At 31.0% G+C, this 6,330-nt stretch overlaps 1 long non-coding RNA gene across 1 annotated transcript in view; it reads left to right on the top strand.

Annotated features, from left to right (window-relative positions):
* Positions 1 to 241: 241 nt before the first annotated feature.
* Positions 242 to 6,330, top strand: part of LOC136796524 (uncharacterized) — a 13,396-nt gene continuing 7,307 nt past the window's right edge. The window contains exon 1 of the long non-coding RNA XR_010844252.1: positions 242 to 377. This is a non-coding gene — a long non-coding RNA (uncharacterized lncRNA). The remainder of the gene's footprint in view (positions 378 to 6,330) is intronic.

The raw sequence follows: 6,330 nt of genomic DNA, 5'->3' as shown, positions 1-6,330 counted from the left end.
AGGTAGCGCATAATTCCTATCTAATTATTTTTAGTGCTATTTGTATAATTGTTTTCATTTTTATTTGTTTGTTGTTTTAATATAATTATATTCGTGAAAAAAACCTATCTTACAAAACTGTGTCTAATATGGAATTAAAAGGTTATTATAAATAATGTTTGTAAGAATAAATGAGATGATTAAAATGGTTTTATTTTCATCCAGCATATGATCACAATTAGGTTCCATCTGAAATGTGAATTTAATGCAAATCGATAACCTACTCCTTCTTTTCGCCTGAATAATGTATACATTTGTTGAAAAAATAAGTTTACGAAAATATAAAGTTATGCTCAGTTCCATCGAATTTTTCTCGTACCCTTGGAGTTATGCGTACAGTAAGTACATAGTTAAATACTACAGGTGAAGAAAAAAAAAAAACGTAACTTTTCATGATTTTATGAGATTATAATTAAAATTTTTTTTGTCTGTTCGTTCGTTCTTGTTTCATGGCATAAAACTACACTCGTTATTGGCAAAAATTTATAAATTTATTGTTTGTTGTCGATGCCATATCGATGCCATGTCGATTGTACATTTTGTGACTTAAAAATTGAAATACTAATTTTATTGTTTTACTATCCTCCTAATATTATTTTCATACAGCTTCGCGGTAATTTATCGTAAACTCCCACCAATTTATCATAGAATTCACTTTTAATCTCTTCATCACTGTCTTCGGTCAGAGAATGAATGTTAATCAGAGCGATTTTAAACCAACGTCCTTGAAGTATTGCTACCGATATCCTATCACTAAAAAAATTGACGTCTCTCAATGCGGAAAGCAAACTATTCCTAATAAGAAATCCTGTACCTAGCAAATAATTACTGCTCCCCCTGTACCAAATAGAGTACTTCCCTTCCTTCAACGAACCCTCCCTTGGCCAGCGAACTTCTTGCAGCGCCACGATATCTAGATTGTATCCCTTAACCTCGTATGAGACTGATTTTAACCCACTAGCGGAATTTAAACTTCTTACGTTCCACATTCCTATAGTTAAGTCTCTAATTTTCAATTTGCGCCATGAATTCCCTGAAGCGGTCCCCACCCGGAGACCCGAACGGGGGACTAGTTTACCACCGGATAATGCCGGTTTTACATCAGTAGGATCCATGACTGTTTTGTGGTATTTTGTGAACTAAAAAATATGTGAGTAGGGCGTTCAATCCTACGTCACACCCTCCAGCAAGCTTGGAGGGCCGCTCTCATTGTTGGTCAGCGAGTCCATTAGACTAGACGAGCGGAACTACCGAGGAATTTCCAGCAACCATCCCCACATTCGCCACCCGTGGGACGCTCCCCTACGCGGCAATGAGCCCGCGCGAGGAGGTGATTCTTTATCACCTATCTTATTTAATCTATCACTGAAATACGTCATTAAAAGTGTGATGAATGTCGAAAAGGGTTTAACTTTGGGTGGTAAAATACCGGTGCTTGGGTATGCAGATGATTTGCTATTATTACGTGATGACAAATAAACTATAGAACTAAATACAACCACGCTAATAAACTCCAGCAAGGAACTAGGTCTTGAAATAAATACGGATAAAACAAAATATATGGTTAGCAGTAGAAACGTGAGCAATTTCGGTGATATAGATACAGGAGGAAATACGTTTGAACAGGTAGATAAGTTTAAGTATTTAGGTTCTATGGTAACTAGAAAAAACGAAATTGATGAGGAAATAAAAGGTAGGTTGAAGGCGAAAAATGCTTGTTATTTTTCAATTTCGAAGCTGCTCGCGCCTCCTATCGAAAATTCACAAAGTAGAATTTACAAAACCATTATCCTTCCCACTGCTCTTTATGGATGTGAGGCGTGGCCTCTTACACTAAGGGATGAACAGCGTATTGGGGTTTTCGAAAATAAAGTATTACGCAAAGTATTCGGACCGAAAAAGAATGAATTAACGGGAGAATTTAGAAGATTACACAACGCTGAATTAAGGAACCTACACCCGGTAAATATAATTCAAGTTATAGCATTACGGCGTATAAGATGGGCATGTAAGGTTGTAGGGCTTAGTAACAAGCGAATCCTTAAAATGGTAATAAACACTGAACCAACGTGTAAAAGTAAGGGGTAGACCGAAACGTAGATGGGAGGATTGTGTTAAAACAGATTTAGTGGAATTGGGTTTGAAGGGGCATCACTCGAAGGATCTATGCATAGAGCGTTTGGTGGTATCGGCATCGAACCTTCAGGTTATTTATTTACTATATTTAGGTTATTTATTTACTACAGTTATTTATTTATTTACTTTATTATTTATTTACTATCCTCCTCATTGTGTTGTTAATACATTGCCTATTGCTCCAAAACTGATGAGACTTGATGTGAAATATGGGCATTGCCGAAATACTACTAATTGTTATTAGAACAAAGACATTAGTGAGGTGTTTCTTTTGTCATAAGGTATGGTATGAGTTAGTCTCAAGTGATTTATTCTCACCCTAGACTCGTTGTTTACTGTAAATATTGAACGATATTCTGGTGGTACCTATTCACTGATTTTTTTTTTTTTAATTTTATCTTTATATATAAATTTACTGATATTTTATTTTATTATTTTTTTTCTCTTTCAGCGCATTTCTGGTTTACTAAATCGCGTTGATAAAAAAAAAATATATCTCCTCTCTCTCTAAATGTTAAATATCCCCCTAACGGCTATAGGTTCATTATATTGGTGTCAATAAGATATAAAGGATTATTCAAATGAAAAAATAGATAGAAAAAGAATATTGTGAAGTTGAAAGCGAGCCTGCATTGAAGTTGTTATTCGAGAGCAACTGGTCCAATAAATAGGATATTATGAGAAGAATAGACCAGACCGCAGCCCTTTAAGGCAGATATTGAGCTTTATATTGGCCACCATTCTATCTTTTCAATAACATTTTTTACTGTTTGTCACACAAACCGGAATAAATATTCAATAGATTTCATTTTATTAAATTTATGGTTAAATGAGCAATCATAGGAGCATTATAACTTTCTTCTTTTAAAAATCCAGATAGTTTATTTTCCTTTAATTTTATTATCTCTTAATTTAAATATTATTTAATTAAACTATTTCTATCTAATATTGGGTATTAAATTTACTCAATATTGCTATGATTTAGCAATATTTTTTGTCTCCAGATGAATTTGAAAAACTTCAGACCAATTGGTCTAAATATATAAATAATTTCTTATCAGGGTATCTATATTCTTATTCAGATTCTTACTAAGATTCGTGTTTTTCTAAAAGTACCCATACAGTGTAATCTTGGCAATCCGAACTAATTGCTGAAAAGGGATGTTACTAATTGTTTGAAAAAGTACTAGGAAAATGAAGTAAAAAATCCATAATATAAATTTTTTTAAATTAAATTTAATTTTTTTGAATATATTTTGCAGAAAAACCTTCACTGCTTCTTCTCTCAGATGTTCTAGGAGAAGGACTCGCTCATAAATGAGACACTGCTTCTTCATACATTATTGTCTTGGTTCATCAACTTGTCTTTTGCCTTCTTTTTCTCCATTGGTAGAGTAACAATGTATGGGATATAACAATCTGTACGCCAGTTCGATTTACGGGAATGTTCGGAGTACCGAAGTTCGGGTTTCCGAGATTACACTGTATTAAATATAAGAAGATGGCCAGGGTTGCGGTCAAAAAAAGAACAAATAGTTTAAAACTATTTTAATGTCCGACGTTTCCTCCCACTTTGCAGGGCTTCGTCAGGGCTAAAAAGACACACACACACAAAAAAAAACTGACAATATTACAACAATAAAGTAATTTAAGCTAGGATAAATATTATGTAAAAATAACGTGATAAGAAATTACTTATAAATAAAAGGGAGAAATACATAAAATAGTATCAGTATGAAATAAACTTTTGACCACAACTCTGACCATCTTGTTATATTTAAATCTTTACGGTCAACTATATATACATATATGTATTATTTTTTATTTGAATCCACTCTTTCACAAGCCAATATATTTTGTATCTCATTTCATTTTTAAAACAATTGGGTCTGAAGAATTTCAATTGTTTGGAGTTCATTATAACAATTAAAATGATATTTAACGTTACAAATTGTCATATTGTTTCTTCATAAATATTTATGGTTCGAACCTCTCTTTTCAGACTTTTTCTTTGTAATATTTTATGATTATATGAGTATGACTGAAAAATGAGTTATTCATATAAATTCTTGTATATTAGATTAGGAATTCAACAAATAACTCTGTAAGAAATAAGTATTTATTAGTAAGAAAAAAAAAGCCAGTTCTTTTGTGGCTGGACCATATAATTTCGAAAAGGTAAGTAGCTTTGTCCTACTCGGGTCTAAGATCAACTTAGTACAACAAAAAGAGAACAAAGAAAGGTTGGCAGGCCAAATGTAAGCTGGGAGAATTCAGTGACATCGGACGCACGGGCTCTACTGGGAGTCCGAAACTGGAGACATCTGATCTTATTGACTTGCAAAAGCTTTTGGAGGAGGCAGTGTCGGTGATGGGATGTAGCGCCATCTATGTATGTAATATTATTAGATATATTTTCATCAAATCTATTTATTGATATTAAATAGATTTATTAAAATGTTATGGTCACCTTTAATGTTGTAAATTTTAAGAAATAAATTAAAAAAAAAAATGTTTATATATGTTTGCCAGTTATTAGGTCATATTTTATAATCTTTATAAAATTTAAATATACTTGCTATCTGCTACCGAATGGAAAAATAAAACAATATTATGTGTTAATTTTTAATATTATTTTATTTGTAAAATTGTTTATATACATAATATTTTGTTACTTACAGAATTTTTAACCATTTTATAAACAAATGTAGTGGATTTGGGCTAACTAGCCTAATGTGTTGCACGAAAAAAACTAGACACCTAAAAAAATGCCATTATGATGAAACTAAATTAGTGACTCTATAAATATTGTTTTGGCTATTATGTATATATACATAGTTTTTAACCTTTTCTTACAACCTTACTTAGACTTAAAAAACAGGCCCGGAGCAGGGTAGAATTAATGGCTCGGAAAAAAAAAAATTGTCGATAACTTGGTTTGATTAAGTTAGAACAGAGCCAACTCATCATTATAGGAGCTTGGTTAGAATTCTTAAAATATATCAGCAACACAACTTGCTATGTTGAAATCAGAATTCATAGAAAAGCTGTAAGTTGGGTACAATACGAAATTTAACAATACGATCAGTTCGATAATAAATGGACAAATCACTTATAAAATTACCATTGACATGTTTCTAGTTGCGTTATTTTCTGAAAGATGAGCTTCTATTAACAACACCTTCCTCTTTGTGGACGTAACTACTCCATATGTACCTTCATAAGAAATCGACCTTAAAAAAAGAAATATACCTATATTGTTTTCTTTTGTTCTTTTTTTCCGAAAAACTTTTTATAAGTTTTTCCTTTATTATAAAATCCGAACTATAGGTGCAAAGTTCATCATCCCTGTGCTCCACCAATCATTATTTGGCCCGTACATAATGTTTTCTTTGAAGGAGTTTATTTGTTTTCATAGCTGGATTGAATTTTAACTCTTTTTAAACTATCTGATGAACTTGGTACAACTTTCAAAAAAATTGTTTTAAATTACAACTTAAAATAAAATAAATAAAATCTCAAACTAACCTTGAACCCTGTAGTTATTTGATATTACATAAAAAAAAGTAATAAAATAGAATGAAACATACGAAAAAAATGTGCAATAATAAATCATATTTTAGATTTGTATTTCGCCAACTTATCTGGAACTTAAAGATCTAATTAATCTAATTTATATGAATAAATTGAAAATCAATTTAATAAATTCTGCAATATTTGACTTCGTTTCAAATGAAATAAAGTCATGTTTAACTAACATCAAGCTATTAATCTGAAATATAAATCTATGATATACACAATATCTGTATTTTTCTTGGCCATATTCCTAAATAGGCTGACTTAATATAACAAAGCATTGTCTTTAAAAGTTTATTATATGATTATGCTTTGTGAAATAGTTTGAAATTATTATTTTCCTAATAATAAAATAAAAATATATTTTTACTTATTAAATAAAACCACAAATTGTATCCAATACTGTCTCAACACTTTATTTCATATTAGTCCAACGTTTCGGCTATTCCAGCCATCTTCAAGGACATCTAAATATTCAACAGCTTATATTATATCTTTATTTTTAAACATTTATAACCATCATTATTCACTATATAATATAACATACCTTTAATACAAATCTTCTCCTCACATTAATTT

This window comes from Halyomorpha halys, unplaced genomic scaffold (genome assembly GCF_000696795.3).
Source record: "Halyomorpha halys isolate HHAL.00 unplaced genomic scaffold, Hhal_1.1 Scaffold324.1, whole genome shotgun sequence".
Classification (NCBI taxonomy): domain Eukaryota; kingdom Metazoa; phylum Arthropoda; class Insecta; order Hemiptera; family Pentatomidae; genus Halyomorpha; species Halyomorpha halys.
Note: the sequence above shows the minus strand (reverse complement) of the source record. Positions and strands in the feature narration are given on the sequence as shown.